General features: G+C 40.6%; 1 protein-coding gene across 2 annotated transcripts in view; it reads right to left on the reverse strand.

Moving 5' to 3' along the window:
* The window catches only part of CMKLR2 (chemerin chemokine-like receptor 2), a 46,875-nt gene extending 31,709 nt beyond the window's left edge, over positions 1-15,166 (reverse strand). For both annotated transcript variants that reach the window (XM_059928535.1, XM_059928536.1), the window contains exons 1-2: positions 14,983-15,166; positions 10,016-10,167 (exon numbers count right to left, since the gene is read on the reverse strand). The gene's annotated coding sequence lies outside the window, so the exon portion shown is untranslated. The remainder of the gene's footprint in view (positions 1-10,015; positions 10,168-14,982) is intronic.
* Positions 15,167-18,770: the final 3,604 nt, after the last annotated feature.

The following is an 18,770-nucleotide window of genomic DNA, read 5'->3' on the forward strand; positions in this document are numbered from 1 at the left end:
GAAAAGTAGGGAATTCTTGGGCTTCCAGCTAGTTTAATGATCACTGGCTCTAATCAGAGAGCTCGTTTGATGACATTATTTTAATTAGTTTAGATATCATTTTGGATTTATGTTTCATCCTAAAAGAAAACATTAGCTGAAAGATACCACTGTGAGCAACAAAATAATGGTTTCCTACTGTTACAGTAAAGCTACATTATGCTCATTCCTTCCTTTCCAAAGGGGGACATTTTGACCCTGTGATAATGTTCTACTTAAAGGAGTTCTTTTTATTTTACATCAAATGATTCATGTAGATGAGTTCATTTCTTGTGATGAAGATGGAAACGAAGTAGCTGAGCTTCTTGCTGTAATCTCACTGACTTACTGTAATCCAAATGGCTGGAAAATACAACAATTGTCTGGCTCAGAAAAAAAAAAACCCACAAAAAACAAAAAACGAGCTTTCCCAAAGAAATTCTGTTTGGGCATTCTCTTAAGTTTGATGAATGAGTTGTTTACTGAGCTTGAAAAAAGTGTAAAAAGGAAGAAATGGCCTTTTTTTAAAAAAAATTTATTTACTTATTTATTTTTGGCTGCTTTGGGTCTTCATTGCTGCGCGCGGGCTTTTTCTAGTTGCAGTGAGCGGGGGCCACTCTTTGTTGTGGTGCACGGGCTTCTCATTGCACTGGCTTCTCTTGTTGCGGAGCACGGGCTCTAGGCACGCGGGCTCAGTAGTTGTGGCTCGTGGGCTCTAGAGCGCAGGTTCAGTAGTTGTGGCGCACGGGCTTAGTTGCTCCGCAGCATGTGGGATCTTCCTGGACCAGGGCTCGAACCCGTGTCCCCTGCATTGGCAGGTGTCTTCTTAACCACTGCGCCACCAGGGAAGTCCCGAAATGGTCATTTTTAAGAAAATTATTGAAGTGCACTCACTGAGTTTGAACAGATTGCATTTGACATGGCTTGAAAACAGATCTAGTTTTTAACAAATCAAGCTTTTGTTTAATTAAGACTGAAATAAATGAGTGAATATTCTTATAAATAATCTAATAAAAAGTTAAAATGAAGAGACACTCGCCACAATCATCTCCACGCCTGCCCGTGTTCTGGGGGATAGAATACATTTCTGAGGAAATCTGAAAATACCACTTTTATATCGTGTTTGGTATGTTATAATTCCTCTTAAGAGATAAACAGTTTTAGGTGTGTGCTGAAGTTCCCCCTTCCTTATTCAATCTCTCAAAAACCAAAAAGCAAACCAAGGAGAAATGCTATGCTTATACATGAAATATCATTCCAGAGCAAGGCATCTCTCCCAGACAAGGAAGGAAGAATTTAGTCATTTTACTATCTTCTAAGTTTTTCCATTTTCTTGGTTGGTGCATGTAAAGAACTGAATTAAATACGCTGTGTGTGTGAGTGTGTTGATAATGGTAAAATCAACCCAGAGGTGAATGGTTTTATTTTGAATAGACTTAATGAAATGAAAGCCTATATGGGGCAGAATGACAATGAAACAGAAGAGTCATGTTTAGTATTATCTATACAGTTGGGTAATAGAATAAACAATTTATATAAACTTAGTATTTCCCATAAAGTAACCAAACAATTGATTTGACTAAGCTCTTATTTCCTGAACTTGCTGATGGTTTGGTATTAAGGAGAAAACCACCATTTCTTCTAAAGGGTAAGCTGTGTTTTTAGATATTACTTTCCTTGCCTGATTTCCAGAATTCTTGCCTGATCTCTACAAGCCTATTCCTCAACTTATTTCAGGGTCCCTGATCTACACGCTTCACACAGAATTTTTAGTTATATATTTGAATGCTTATTTGATGAATGTCTCTCCTCCACCAGAATGTACTTTTGCTTACCTTATACTCCCAGAACCTAGCACAGTGCCAGGCAGAGAATAGAGCTCAATAATATTTATTGACTAGAAGAACAGCTATTCAGTGGGTTTTGATAAAAGGCATTCATGCTCACGGGCATTGCAGCAACTAACATTTATTTATATTTGTCTGAGAAGGCAAAGGTGAGTTTGAGAAGGAAATTTAAGCTCTTAATTACCATCAAATCCATTAGGTCTTATTAAAGGTGTTAAAAGAATGTTGAATCTCACTCCTTAGAGATGTATTAAATCTGTCTGGCCACTTAATTAGGCCAGGACTTTTGAATGACAACAGGTCCCACTTACAGGGCAAGATGATGAGGTTTTTCTCTAAACTATTATCAGGAGCAAATTACTTCACTATAAACCAGTTGTCTAACAATGTATTGCTTATAATTAAGACTAGTTTACCTAATACATTCAAAATGAGGAAGCAAATACCAAGCACACGTAAGTATATAATACCTTTTAACACATTACAGTAATACGGTAACATCTCCTGAGTACTTGTTAAGTACGCTACAATGCTAAGCAACTTTACATGCATTTTCACATTTCATTCTCACAACAACCCTGTGAGGTACTATTATTTCTATAAGGCTAAGAGAGGTTGGGCAATTAGCAAAAGTGGTGAAGCCCAGGCAAGACTTCTGGGTCTGTCTGACTTCAGGGACTTCCTTCTTAATCCTTGTACACAACGTCTCTCTAGTAATCATCTGTTAATGTGTTCGTCTCCCTTGCTTAACGGTGAGAGCCTCAAGGGCAAGGTCTAAGTTTTACTCATCCTTGTATCTCAAGTACAGAACAGAGTGCAGGAAACATAATAGGTGCTCAATAAAAGTTTAGTGAATGAAAGAGGAAGTACTTTCTCGTCCTCAAAACTATAGTATGTTTAGTATAGTTTTAGTGTTAAACATAGTTAACTATATAATGTGCATTAATAAAATACACAAATCAAACAAATACTTATGTAATAAAGCAAATAATATATGAATATATCTTACTGTTTTTATTAAATTAGTAATCCATATTTTATGTTGAAGCATACAACATTGTCAAGGTCAAATAACAGCACTTTTATATGGTATAACTTCATTAAAAAAAAAACTATGTCAACTCTTAGCTACATAATTAAGCAGAATGCTCCATTACCAGATGTTTTCCACTGAAATAGAGGTTTATCATTATAAACTGCCAAAGAGAAAGTTTTATGAAAAATTAAGGGTGTCATATCTATAAGCACTTTCTTCTAGGTCTAATGATCTAATTTCATATACAAATTATTTTTCATGCCCTTAGGTCCTAATGAAAATTAACCCAGCACTTATTATTACACTTGGCTTTGATTCTCTCTTTTCTAAGCTGCCAGGTTGCATACCTCCTTGCAAAAGTCCTTCTTCATGAAGTTCTCCCTTTTTAGTATTAACTCTGCCTTTATCCCAAGCCCTGATGCACCCCCTAGTGTTCCTCAAACACTTCTGTAATTATTATGTCTGTTTATAATGATCACTTTTTGTTGAATGCTGGGGTCTGTTATATGCGATTGTGTAAAGCATTTATAATGGAGGAACTATACTGAAAGGGAGCAGAATATGCTACCCCCAAATATGCCACTTTGGCATATTAATATTTTGAATTAAAATTACTTGAGAAACAGTTGGTGCAAGAAGGACACTCTGACCCTCCTTTGTCCCCCTGAAAGCAGAAAATAAATCTCCTATGTGAAAGGTACCCTCCCTGTATCAGGAGGGTAGAAGATATCCTTATCACCAGAAATAGGGAATTTAGGGCCAAGAAGGCTGTATAAACAAAACTTGTTACTTCTTCACTAATTTACTACCCCAAACCCAAAATTCTTTGTGCTGTCAATTCTTCACAAATTTATTGTTTCTTTGTCTAAAAGGTATAAAATCTGCCTGCCTTGGTTACTTCTTTGAATCTCATATTATATGGACTCCCGTACACATGACATTAAATTTTTCTCCTGTTAATCGGTTTTATGCTAATTTAATTATTACACCAGCCAAATAACTTAGAAGGGAAGAAGGGAAAAGTTTTCCACCCCTACAATACCCAACTGATTTGGTTATTTTACTAAGTGACTGGCTGGTTGACCATGGATTGTTCTTAAATAACTTTTTTGTTTCTTGCATAAAAAGAAACACAAAATTAGAACTTCAGAGAGTAACCCTTGAGGGCTTTCAAAGCACACAGGATAAGCTTTGCTTCTGCATGATTCCTGAGTGAAGACTATGACCTATCCTTATTGAATTCTTTATATGCTAAATTTTATGAAATAAATTACTTTCTTGGTTTCACCATGCTTTGAACTTTGCCATCTAGTGATTGCATTTTTGTCAGCAGTACCAACAAGGTCTCATATGTTTTTGGTGTTCTAACTTAGTCCACCTGACCCCGTGGTGGGCCTGAATTCTTTTTCTACTCTACTTCAGTCTTCAATTTAAAAGCTACACCCTGGGACTTCCCTGGCGGCGCAGTGGTTAAGAATCCACCTGCCAATGCAGGGGACACGGGTTCGAGCCCTGGTCTGGGAAGATCCCACATGCCGCGGAGCAACAAAGGCTGTGCGCCACAACTACTGAGCCTGCGCTCTAGAGACTGCGAGCCACAACTACTGAGCCCGTGTGCCACAACTACTGAAGCCCATGCACCTAGAGCCCGTGCTCCGCAACAAGAGAAGCCACCACAATGAGAAGCCTGCACACCGCAACGAAAGAGTAGCCCCGGCTTGCCGCAACTAGAGAAAGCCTGCGCACAGCAACGAAGACCCAACGCAGCCAAAAATAAACAAATAAAAATTAATTAATTAATTAATTTAAAAAAAAGACTCCGAGCTCCCAGTGCAGGGGCCCCCAGTGAGGGGGGCCCAGGTTCAATCCCTGGTCAGGGAACTAGATCCCGCATGCCTCAACAAAGATCCCGTCTGCTGCAACTAAAGACCTGGAGCAGCCAAATAAATAAATAATTTTTTAAATTAAAAAATACAATTAAAAAAATAAAAACTACACCCCAAGCAAAGTCCACTTGAGAATTTCTTGGTCCTAGTTGGGTTAGCCTTTGAGTGCACCTATATTATGTGGCTTGGTTAAATTCTGAAATACTGTATGTATATCAGCAACACTGGTATTACAGGTTTTCAGGACATAATGAGAACCTTCAATGCAGAATTTAATTAGGCATGGATTTCCTAGAGAACAGAAACAGCACAGTGAAAACTGTAAAGTGCTATGTAAGTATATATTTATTGTAACCTGAAAATTTCCCCAGTTCACACTGGGCACAAATGGGGTAGTATTTAGAATTTTAATTCAGGATTCATTAAGGTGTCCTCATTGGCTGATGTAATATCCACTATATTTGCCCAATAAAGAGATCATACTTGAGAAGAGTTCACTGGAAAGTATTTCCAGGGCCTCCAGAAGATGCATTACATGTGTCTGTAGACACGTTTGCTCCTCTTGGGTACCACGACTCCATCAGGTGTGTTGCCAGAGTGCTGGCTACTCACCTTGTCAAAGCTGGCTAGAGACTTGGGATGAAGCGAGGGCAGAGGGCTCAATTCACTTCCATTATATAGATCCTTTTTTTTGTTAGAGGAGACCCAAAATAGGCCTGCTTCTGCCCTGATGTTTTAGTGGAAACAACTCTGCATTTTTAATTGCATGCTGCTCTTACACCCCCTCTCCTCTCAGAGGTCAAAGGCTGTTCTGGGCTCCCCCTCCTAGCAAGTTCTTCCACAAGCCTCCTCAGGCCAAGAAGGACTTCTGGTGGGTACACCCCATCAGTTGCTCAGTCAAGTCCAAATCTTGTCATCTCACTTTGACTCATGATGGGACACCAGTACCCACCTCTCTCTCTGTGTCACCTCTTCCATAAACTGTTAACTTGCATACTCGCATCCACTTCCATCCCTCCCTTTTCTAAACTCCATATCCTGTAAGTATTACATAGTTTTAAAACTTTTTAGTTTAATAACTTAATTATGTCTCCCAGGCAGCACAACTCTAAGCTTACTAAGGGCAAGAACTTTCCATTAAAATCCTTGTGTCCTCTCCTAGCAAATCAGCTGATGGTTCAATGTTTGCTTGACTGAATGTGATATGTAAGATGGCTTCTCTTAGTTAATGATAAACAAACAACCTCCTTCACCACCCCCAAAATGGAAAATAGCAAACTTCCAAATAAGGAACCAAACTTTCCAACTCCCATCTTCCTTTGCTTGAAACTGAGAGTAAAACAAAACAAAACAAAATTTAAATCATTCAGAAAGCCCTAACATACCTTCTTTATTTGATGTGATAAATTCCTTTATCACAAGCCAAGTCTTTATTTGCACTCATCCTGCAAAAACTTGCTGTATGCAGTGTTTCACACACTTGAGTTCACATGGGCTGGTTGATTGTGTTTGCTGAACAAGGGGCCAATGAGACTAAGGTTGGATGGTTGGCTCTTGCCTGAGTCAGTATGCTTCACACAGAGAGAAACTCTTCCACAGGCAAAGCCAGGGTCTATTTAACCCCTGCCCTTCTACCTTCTAATTAATCATCTTGCCAATTATATTCATTAGGCTGAAGGAAGGACTTGCAAATAATTTCTAGCAAAAAGTTTGTGCCTGACTCATATTTACTTTGTTCCTACTGACATCCAGTTTCTTTAACAATGAAGAGCATTTTTCATCTTATTTGAGTATCATGGAATAATCAGAACATACTATGATAACTGAAGAATATGAAAACATAAAATCTGAATAAAAGATTTGTCTCACCAAATATTTATTAGCTACCCACTGTATGTGCTAGGAACCCATTACATATATCACATTGAGCAATGACTTAGTAAGCAGAGGTTGAAAAAAGGGGAAGGGGTGAGATTGGAGTACTGGAAGGAACCTCGCCTGTCAGGTTTATTTAAGAGGAAAGGAAACTGAGGCCCATGAAGTTTGCTCTGCCTCAAGCCATGAAACAAGTTAGAGGCATAGTTGGGATTAAACTCTGGGGTGACAGACAAAAGCAAAATAGCAAATATAAAGATATTGTGGAACCACAGATTTGGGGCATGTTTGGAAATTGTCCAATTTAAGATAATGCTGCATTAACCTTCATTTAGCTAGTTATGTTTTTTCTATCTTTAAAATTTTTATACTATCAGTTTTTATTGTGGTCTTGGCTTTTACTACTTGCATTAGAAGTTTAATGAGGCAGGGGGTGGGGGAGGGAAGGATTGGGAGTTTGGGATGAGTAGATGCAAACTATTACATGTAGGATGGATAAACAAGAAGGTGCTACTGTAGAGCACAGGGAACTATATTCAATAGCTTGTGATAAACCGTAATGGAAAAGAATATATACATGTATAACTGAGTCACTTTGCTGTACAGTAGAAATTAAACACAAGGGGACTTCCCTGGTGGTGCAGTGGTTGAGAATCCGCCTGCCAATGCAGGGGACATGGGTTCGATCCCTGGTCTGGGAAGATCCCACATGCCGCGGAGCAGCTAAGCCTGTGAGCCACCGACTACTGAGCCTGCGCTCTAGAGCCCGCGAGCCACAACTGCTGAGCCCGCATGCCGCAACTACTGAAGCCTGCGCACCTAGAGCACGTGCTCCACAACAAGAGAAGCCACTGCAATAAGAAGCCCGCGCACCACAACAAAGAGTAGCCCCTGCTCGCCACAACTAGAGAAAGCCCGCGTGCAACAATGCAGCCAAAAATAAATAAATAAATGAACTTAAAAAAAATTTAAAAAAAGAGAAATTAAACACAACATTGTAAGACAGCTATACTTCAATAATTTTTTTTTTTAAAAGGAAGTTTTATGAGGCAGGAACCTTTACTAAAGTTAATGCCACCAAAGAAACCAGGTGAATTAGAACTGAAGACCCCCCCCACCAGATTGAGGGTTTAACTTTTTGTGGTTTATATGAAAACTGAGACCTGAAGAAAAAAGTAGATGGGACTTTTCAAAATTATAAAGTTTTAAAGTTATACAAGTAATGGACTACTAGAGAAAATCTGGGAAAAAAGAAGAGCTATATGATCTGAAGGGGTCCAGCATATGCTACTGTGGCATAAAAATTATTCTGAGCAGAAGGCATTTGAGGTCCCAAAAGAACTCAGTTGTCATAAATCCCCTCCCAGGAGCAACAAGGTAAGGTTGACTCATCGCCATAGATGAGAAGTCTCCACATCAGATCTAAACAGACAATGTCACAAAAACTATCGCATCGCCTATCTATTCTCCTAAAGCCCATTTATATTTCTAAAAAGTCATTTGTTTTCCCATAAGTCCCCTTTCTCCCCCTCCCCTTCCCTTATTAATAAGTCACTTGTTTTCCTGTAAGTATCCTTCTCTCTCTTCCCTTCCCCTTAAGATGGTATATAAGCTCCAAATTCTAGCCTTCCCTTTGAGTCACATTTTTCTGTGAACTCCCCTATGTATGTTAATAAAAATACATGATTAAATTTTGTGTTATCTCTTGCTAATCTGTCATTCGTTAGTTTAATTCACAGGCCTTCAGAAACAGAACTTAAGAGGACAGAGGAAAAGTTTTTCCTCCCTGATATACCATCAGTTCACTATCAGCTTAACACAACCATTTTCAATTTTGCATGTTTTTCTTCAATTTTTTCAACTCCATTTACTTTTTTACACAATTATAATTATTGTTAGTATTATAATATGAGTACTCATCCATGATGCTACATATCCCTCCAAATTATGATAACTTAATGACGACTAAATATTTCCATTGAGAATATACAAGATGTTTCTTAACTAGCTTTCTAGTGCAACCACAGATTTGGGTTGCACTAGAAAGCTATTTGTTGCATATTTGTTGGATATTTAGATTGCTTCTGACTTTTTAAAATTATAAGCAATTCGGAAAAAAAGTCTTTTAGCATAAAACTTTGTCTTCTTTTAAAATTACTTCCATGAGTTAGCTTCAACTGCTGTAGCCTTTGAAAGGGGAATGTTGGGTTAAATAGCTATCTCTCAGGGAGATGACAGGGGTAAAGTAACACAGAAAATGTATGACATTCTTTTATAAACTAAATGACTTAAGAAGTCTTGGGTAAAATCATAAATAAAGGCCGTGAAAAAACTTAGAAATCATTTAGTGTTTGGAAGAAGTGCAAACATGATGAGAATTATTTAGAAAGAGGAATTACTTGAACTAGGTAATCTGAGATTCAAGAGCAGCCCATTGACTTTTTCACGAAACAAAACAAAACATACTAGTGGATTAATTTAGCAACAAGTTTGCGGAAGCTTGGGCGAATGAGTTTTTTTTTAAGTGAGAAAGGCCAATTTAAGAGAATAATTGCTGGTGAAAGTTCCATTATCAAATTTTCATTTGGTTTTCACTAGCTTTCATTTGGAGGGAAGGATAAACTATCAGACAAAAAACAATTGGCGCTCCCAGTTATCTGACTACCAAAAGAACAGTCAAGGTAGCTGAACCTTTTCTTCCAAGTACTCGCCTTCAATTAGCCATTTGTCCTTCATTAGATGAGCCCAGATACCAATTATTCTAACAGGCAATTGATTACGAGATTTCAAAAACGCAGCAACAAAGAAATGTTTGTTTTGAAGAGCCACAAGCTATTCATTTTAAAAAGAGAGGAGAAAACCAAGCCACAGTACAACTCAATTTGGAACTTTCTTCCTGCCTTGTAATTGAAGGAGGGCAAAATCAATTTTCATCTTGAGTACCATTTCCTCCTACTCGATTTCACTACAGTGGGCTTTCCACTAATGATGTTTGACATTTCTGAGTCACCACTACATTTATGAGCTGTAATTTGCTAGGTAAATGCTGAGGAAATGACTGAAAGTTCACTGTGCCCTACCAACCCCTACCCTAGCAACCTCCTCCTGTCCTCTCAGTGTTTTAGGTTTAATCACAGCTGTTGTAAACCCTGTTACACTCTTCCTAAACACTTTTGACAGGACCAAAAATATGAATCTGCACAGAGAGCTTTTCATAAACTATCAGGAGTCCTTTTCCTTTTTTGCCAGCTGGTAGTTAGTCCAATTACTGCTTTATAAATAAATCATCTGCAGGCATCCTCATCAGGTCAGTTCCAAACACAGCAGTTCAAGGAAAACAAGAAAGCACTTACCAGTTAATTTTCTGCGAGGAGAGAAGCTTTTGTGATGTGTGGTGAAACCTCCCTGCTCCAGAATGAAATGGAGGGTGGTTTTCAGAACAGCTACGTTGGACACTCTTCTCCCAGGCTCCTCATTTGGCTTTTATCTGGCTTTTGAAATGACACTGTAGAGGAGAAGGATGTTGGGTTTCACTTGAATGTGGTTCTTCCCTTCCTCTCCTACCCTCCATAAAAATTCATCGTGTATTCCAGGAGAAAAGTAAGCAATGAACACACTGCACAAATTCTTTTGCTCAGTGTGTACACGTGTGTAACTGAGGTTTGTTTTTTGAATGGAAATCATTACTGTTGGCTGCAGTGCCGCAGGCTGAAAACCAGTGATGGGGGAGGAACCAATCCCTCCTTTGTTTGGGTGGGCTTTTGCTTATGAAAAGTCAATTTAAATTTCAGTCCAGACTTCCCTGGTGGCAGAGTGGTTAAGAATCCGCCTGCCAATGCAGAGGACACAGGTTCGAGCCCTGGTCTGGCAAGATCCCACATGCCGTGGAGCAACTAAGCCCGTGCACCACAACTACTGAGCCTGTGCTCTAGAGCCCACGAGCCACAACTACTAAGCCCACGTGCCACAACTACTGAAGCCCGTGTGCCTAGAGCCCGTGCTCCACAACAAGAGAAACCACTGCAATAAGAAGCCCGCGCACCGCAAAGAAGGGTAGCCCTTGCTCGCCGCAACTAGAGAAAGCCCGTGCGCAGCAACGAAGACCCAATGCAGCCAAAAATAAATAAATAAAATAAATTTATAAAAAAAAATTTCATTCCAACGATGGGATGAAAAGAACCTTAGAATGTCAAAGGAGAGCTCTTCAAATGCGCCCGGGCTCATTAGGAGAGAGATTTTATTTCCTGGGTTTCAGTGTATTTCTGATAGGGAAGAATCAGAATCACACCTTAGTTAGGTATGTATTTTTTTTTTGAATTTTATTTTATTTTATTTTTTTATACAGCAGGTTCTTATTAGTTATCTGTTTTATATATATTAGTGTATATATGTTAATCCCAATCACCCAATTCATCCCAGTTAAATATGTACTTTAATTTTTATTTCTTTACTTAGGTGGGTTGAGAATTTTCTAGGCTTTGAGGAAATTAAAGGTCTGATTCTTAGCTCTCATCTTATCTGTGGCCCTGGCAGATGAGGGCACGCCTGTGTACCTGAAGCAGGGCTCAGAATTCAGAAACTCACGGGCTGAGATGTGTGGAGGCTGACAGGAGCCAGCCTCGATGTGGCTGGCTTGTCCGTCTGCAGAGCTAATGTGATTTTCATAACGTCTAACATCAGCTTGAGAAACTGAACATTATTAGGTCATAAAACGTTGTTAGGCAAGCTAATTGAACACTGTTAGCTGAGCAGCCAGAAGAACACACAATTTGTATTTGACTGCTGTGAATGCTGAAGGCTTAGCAGAATGTGCCGCTGCAAAATATGCCTCTTTGGAGAGGAAGAATTATTTTGAGCTGTTTATTTTAAAGAACTGCAGGCATAGAAGAAGCTCTGAAAACAGAGTAGAAGTTACCCATTTGTAAGGGAAATCTTACATTTGTAATGAAAATTTACATGAGAAAAGGGGACTGTATCCCGAAGACAGCTATTACACTTCTTCATCTGACTTATCTCCTTGACCCAGCTGCCTGTGTTTACCAAACATTTCCACTTTTCACCTTCCGGTGAATTGCCTTCCCTGACCTTTAAGCCCCAGACCCCATCCCTTTCCTTAGCTCAGGATGGAATATAATCCTCAATCTTCTGGCCACCTTTTAAGTGGGGCTCCTGTACGTACATAATTAAAAAAATTTTTCCTTTAGGGCTTCCCTGGTGGTGCAGTGGTTAAGAATCTGCCTGCCAATGCAGGGGACACGGGTTCGAGCCCTGGTCCGGGAAGATCCCACATGACACTGAGCAACTAAGCCCGTGTGCCACAACTACTGAGCCTGTGCTCTAGAGCCCACGAGCCACAACTACTGAAGCCCGCGTGCCACAGCTACTGAAGCCCGCGTGTCTAGAGCCCATGCTCCGCAACAAGAGAAGCCACTGCAATGAGAAGCCCGTGCAACAAAACGAAGAGTAGCCCCGGCTCACCACAACTAGAGAAAGCCCCCGCACAGCAACGAAGACCCGACACAGCCAAAAATAAATAAATGAAAAAAAAAATTTTTTTTTCCTCTATTAATCTGTCTTTTTTACGGGGTGGTGGTGGTGGGGTACTTAGCCAGGAACAATGAAAGGTAGAAGGAAAATTATTTTTCCTCCTCTAAAAGACAAAGTCTAGAAAAATCAAAAGCAGTAATCTCCACTGAGGGTGGGGTGGGAGCAGACCGGAATAACCCTGGGGGAGGGAGTGGGTACGCTTTTTCAAACTGCAAATATCCCTCGGCACCATAAGGATGAACACTCTCCCACATTTGCCCCTAGTCCCTTGATTCCACAGAAATAATCACTATTAATAAACAGGGCATATTTCTTGTCAGTGTTATCTGAGTTGGTGAAGGAGGTCACAGTAAACCATCTGCTGGAGGTGATATCCAGTCACCAGTTCCCACCCCTTGGCATCAGCTATGTTAGTATTTACTAAGAGTTATATGCTGTCTTCTGTAATCACACAAAAGCACAATTTCATCCATAAAAGACATTTTTGAGGAGAATTGCAGGAAGTTTTGGTTACTTAATATGGCTTTAGGTTTATTTTCTGGTAGTGGAGTGCGAAGCATTGAGTAGCAAAGGACAGAGAAAGAAGACAAAAGAAATGACATTTCACAAGCATTTACTGTGTGCCAAGCATAGTTTAAGCACAGCCCACACTGAAACCCAGGAAAATATGTCAGCCTTTTTATTTTTACGTTTTAGCTACCACCTAAAACAACCGAGTTGTAACAGAAGTTTACTTAGCTTTGAAATTGGGCCCCCCAAATCAAGGGCATTAAATCTCTCTCCTAATCAGCCCTATAGTCTATAGTCTGCTATGTGTCTAAGGAGCTCCCTCTGACATCCTAAGGCTTGCCTTATAGTTGATCCTTTATTCAAAAGTAGTTAAAGCTGAAGTGCTCAGGTGTGCTAGACATAACTTACCTGCATTGGTTAAGCCGGTGAGTCCGTTCATTGGAGGTCTGTTAAGAGAACCTCTCTTGCAAATTGCAGAGTTGGAGTTCAGTCCTAAGCATTCTGACTCCAAACACCATGCTCTTAAGACACTTAACTATTAGACTATCCGGTTATGAGAGAGGTTTCCAGAATTGAGCGACTAGGAGGAAGGGGCAGGAATGACTTCTGCCAAATGTAAGGCTTTCAGGACGGTTCCAGCACATTCTAAATCACTGCAAGTTCTCCGAAGCCTCATGTGGTCAGGGTTTCAAGGGGTCTTTCCAGAGGGGCACATGTGTATAAGCAGGTCTATAGGGCCAGCTGGGCTCAGAGGGGAAGATACACAGTGCCTCTATCATATTGTTTTGGGGAATGGGATCTTTCTCTAAAAATAGCTTTTCTCCACTGATGCTAGAAATTTCACTGTTAGAAAGTTGTTCTTTTGAAGAAATTCCATTTTATTTTATTTTATTTTATTATTTATTTAATTTTTGGCTGCGTTGGGTCTTCGTTGCTGCATGCAGGCTTTCTCTAGTTGTGGCGAGCGGGGGCTACTCTTTGCTGCGGTGCATGGGATTCTCATGGCGGTGGTTTCTCTTGTTGCAGAGCACGGGCTCCAGGCGCGCAGGCTTCAGGAGTTGTGGCTCACGGGCTCTAGAGCGCAGACTCAGTAGTTGTGGCACACGGGCTTAGTTGCTCCGCAGCATGTGGGATCTTCCCGGACCAGGGATCAAACTCATGTCCCCTGCATTGGCAGGCGGATTCTAAACCACTGCACCACCAGGGAAGTCCCGAGAATCCATTTTAAAAGACAAGCTTTCTATTAATCAAGTGAAGCTCTAGTAGTTAGAATGGATTGGGTAATTTTAAGATGATAATCCCCTCTCCCTACCCCAACCCCTCCAGAAAAAATTGGGGTCAGCAACTTGGCCTCCCATCTTTTGATATGATCAAGAATATCTTTATTCTTTTCTTTTCTTGTTTGATGTTAAAATAGCACACTTGCCCCAGACACCTGAATACTCTGATGATAGAAATTTCAGAAATAGACATTTGGGAGAATATAATCAGGTCATATTGGTTTTTGTTAATGGTCATTTCTAATCTTTTTGTTGTTGTTTGCAAAAAAAGAAAGAAAAAAAAATTGACCCAGAACATAACCACTAGAAAAGAGATAATATGATACAGATGGACATTTTCTTTTAAAAGAAACTAATTTGTGAAAAAGGGAAAGACTTCACTTCTTTTGAGTGTTTTTTCCTCTTATACAGGGAGATGACTGTCTTCATGTGTAAATGCCCTTCTTAGGCCTGTTTCTTTGCGGTAGACAGAGTCAGAGATTAGACTTTGGGGTCTTTACTGGGTTAACAGTAAGGCTTGGGACCATGCAAAGCTTTTCCTCGGGGCTCACAGTTGCAGACTCCGTGTCTCTGGGAGGTCACATAGAGGAGCCATGCCCACCTGGCCATACAGGGCAGCTTCCATGCAACTTAAACCAGAGAATTCTTAATGGGCACAGAGGACAAAGCCTTCTTCAAATTCTTGCTTTAAATTCTGTTTGACCCCTGCAGGAACCCAACCTTGAGGATACTTAGAAATTCTGTTAAAGGATTTAGCAAATAGCTTTTTAATTAAGATACACAAAGCTTTAATTCTCTGTGGAAGTGGAGGGGGGGTGGGAACAGCTTCTACTGTTGTCTTTTTTTTGAAAAACACCTTCTCTTTTAATATGCCAAATGCCAAATCAAATGAAATCTACATACAGGGATTTAGAATGATGTTCTTAACTATCAATCTCAGATGCTCAGGGCCTGAAACTTTTGGAGGCTAATAAAACACTCACCTCTCAGAAGTTGCCCATGCAGTGCAGCGGCAGGGAGGCTGGTGGGCAAAGGCTTCCGGGCTCTGCGCTCTGAATCTTTGTGGTAAAATAATTTCTCCGGGAGAACTGGCCGCAGCTACCCTGAGTCTTGGAAGAAGTATTTCCTCTTTTTGTAACCAGGGGAGGTAAATAATCTTTTAACTTATTGCCCTAGGGGAAAAAAAAAATGCGGTTTGACAGTGGTTAAATAAATCTGGTGTATGTCACTTAGTTAACAGGCATCTGGGTGACACCATCCTGGGCTCTGACTCAAGAGAAAGGAGGGCTCTGGGCGTTCAGGCCACTCCCAACTATTTACTCTAATTATGCTGCTTTTCTTGTTAAACTGCAGATTATGGATACGATATAAGTGTATCCGGATTTTTCTAAAATGTCACATTTGGGGAAAGGAAAAGGATCGAAGAATAAAGCATATTTTCTTGGCTTCCGTAGCTGGTTCAGTCACTGCTTGCATTTTTCATTAGGAAATTGGTAGCCTGCGGGCGTACTGCAGCTGCAGATGTGTTTTGTTTGCAGTGCACAGTGTTTTCTAGAGTTTGAATTAATTTTCATCATTTAAAAATCAAGGGATCTTACATAGACATCGGATTGTTGGCTCCTCATGAAAAAATTGCCAGATCAGGGTAACCATGGGCCTGCATCCCACAAGGATACATTTGGATGAGGCTGAGTAGGGGCTGTGCCTCATGCCACCTGGCCACTTCCGGCAGGGCATTTCTTTCCATTTCGACACTTTTCTCCCCTGCCTCACTCACTCACTCATGGACCGCATTCATCTGGATCTTCTGGGAGTTCGCACTTGCAACCCTCACTCACTCATGGACCGCATTCATCTGGATCTTCTGGGAGTTCGCACTTGCAACCCTCACGTCCCTTTCCGATTCTTTTCCCCTTGAGTTTCTTCAGTTTAGGACAATTGCATACACAGAAAGGTAAGTCATTGGGCAATCATTTTTATTGCATAAGGAATTTTAGGTTTGGTCATTTAAAAAATATGAATTCCCAGTGCTTCCCTTCTGAAACCTGACTGCATTATAACATATGATTAAATCAACAAAACCGGCTTTAACTAGCTTAACTATGGAACAGTCGTGGGTGAAAAGGAAGAGCAATGGAAGAGATCTGCCCCGTGCAGACAATAATAGAGAGCTCTGTCTTTAGTGAATTTTAAACCAGTAATAAAACCAACTAAAGCCCTTCTGCTTTTTGTGATCACTGTGTGCCAGCAATTCTAAACAAGTGAAAAAAAATCTTTAAGTTCTTTAAAATCTTTAAGTTCTAAAAAATATTGCTGTGATTATGTTAGGGGAACCACTGACTGAAACTGCCTGCCATGGCCAGGCATGATAGTAACCACTTGAATGAGTTATCTTACAACAGGAGGTCCTGGTAAGGAACGAGGAACTAACAAGCTACCACCCACCAGAAGAATTCAGGAAAGGTCAAAAGGAGAGAGGAGATGCCAGTCCATATGTCCTACCAACCTCCTAGAATCCTTCTCGCTGGAATCCATCATGGCTGAGCAATGCATGTGCCATCAGGATGGATCCTGAGTCAGAATGACTGGCCAGAGACAACCTGGAAACTAACCCCATTACCATACAACTCGAGACTGCAGGCCACGTGGCACAGCAGTTCTCCTGGGTTCCCTTACCCTCCTGCTCTCCGCCCGGGTGCCCCTTCCTAAAAAAGTCTCTTGCTTTGTCACCAAGTGTGTCTCCTTGGACAATTTATTTCCAAGTGTTAGACAAGAGCCCAATCTCAGGCCCTGGAATTGGTCCCCCTTCCTGCAACGATTATTCTGACTTTTAATTACATATACATAATTCAGTAAATTTTATTTTGGGGGACTTCCCTGGTGGCACGGTGGTTAAGAATCCACCTGCCAGTGCAGGGGACACAGGTTCAAGCTCTGGTCCAGGAGGATCCCACATGCTGTGGAAGCAACTAAGCCCGTGTGCCATGGGCTTATCTGGAGAATGGGGATCATGATATTATCTACATCAGAGTGTTGTGAGATTTCTATAAGACAGTATAGTAAAGCACATAAAGAGTAAGGTCTCAATAAACGTTTATATTATTATTATTATTACTTGCTATGAATTGCCCAAAGTGCTTTTCACTTATACAATCTGTTGATGAAGTGCTATTATTACCTACCCACTTTGTGGCAGGGACCACAACTGCCTCCTCAAAATCCATTCCTTTCTTCTTTCTTACCTTCAGAACCACAATTTTATTTAGGAAATGAATGTTGTTGCTGTACCCAGATAAAATGCTACATTTCCCAGCTTCCATGGATGCTGAGAATGACCACTAAGATTTATGTAGAAAACATGGGCTGGGGCTTCAAGGAAAGTTGGCTCTGCTTTGGAGGTATGCTTTGGAAGATCGACCAAATGACTGAAGATTCAGCAGCTCTTTAGGAACTATAAGGGAAGGAAAAGTGCAGGAGAGATGTTACAAAAAGCCTAGACTCCTTGAGACCTCAGCCTGGAAATTCTTGAAGCTGTATTACAATCTCCCACCTCCAAACTTATTGTTCATTAGAAATATAAGCCTTTATGTGTTTAGGTCACTACTACTTTGAGTTTGTTGTTATTATATTTTATTATATTTTGCCAAACCAAATTGTAACTCACATACGCAACACCATGCTAAAATCCTTAAAAAATAATGCTAACTTCATCATTCGAGGTATCATTATAGGGAATTCCCTGGCGGTCCGGTGGTTAGGACTCCACGCTCTCACTGCCGAGGGCCTGGGTTCGATCTCTGGTGGGGGAACTAAAATCCCACAAGCCATGTGGTGCAGCTAAAAAAAAAAAAAAAAAAAGGAATCATTATAATTATATTAGAGTCTCATCGTGTGAGGTAACCTGGGTAATTTTGTCTTGAAACAAACAAAAAACTTTGGGAATATACCTCACAGTGTTGTTGTAAAGATGGAATAAAAAGAAAGAAAGCACAGGGCTTCCCTGGTGGTGCAGTGGTTGAGAGTCTGCCTGCCAATGCAGGGGACACGGGTTTGAGCCCTGATCTGGGAGGATCCCACATGCCGCGGGGCAGCTGGGCCCATGTGCCACAACTGCTGAGCCTGTGCATCTGGAGCCTGTGCTCCGCAACGGGAGAGGCCGCGACGGTGAGAGGCCCGCGCACCGCGATGAAGAGTGGCCCCCGCTCGCCGCAGCTGGAGAGAGCCCTCGCACAGAAACGAAGACCCAACACAGCCAAAATTAAATAAATAAAAAATGATAAGTCAGATACAAGTTGGTAACCCTTGGATGGCTGCTTCATATTAAAAAGAAAAAAAAAAAAAAGAAAGAAAGCACATAAATTGATTTGCCTAATACAGTCCCTGGCATGTAGTGATTATTTGGTTTGTAGTGGCTAACATTATAGGGCTGTCCCAAAGGGAATCAAGCCTGAGAAAACTTTGCCTTGTCCTTGGAGTAGAAAGCAGGGACAATTATTTTTATAGCTCATCAGTTGACAGTATGTATCATTATTTTTTTTGTCTGATAAATTCATTATTCAAGAGGATTTCAGCTCAAGAGTGATTGAGAAGATAAGTCATAAAGGAGGGTCAATACGTTTCCTGAGTCTGGAAGCACAAGAGGAGTGACTTTCTACTCAAAGATGATGCCAGGCAACAATTTGTAATCTCCTGATGTTGTGTTTCTGGGCTATGAGAGAAAACGTATCATTGTACCCTGTATCTAAGCTCTGAACTGATTATGTCATAGTTT

Source organism: Balaenoptera ricei, chromosome 7 (assembly GCF_028023285.1).
Source record: "Balaenoptera ricei isolate mBalRic1 chromosome 7, mBalRic1.hap2, whole genome shotgun sequence".
Taxonomy (NCBI): Eukaryota; Metazoa; Chordata; class Mammalia; order Artiodactyla; family Balaenopteridae; genus Balaenoptera; species Balaenoptera ricei.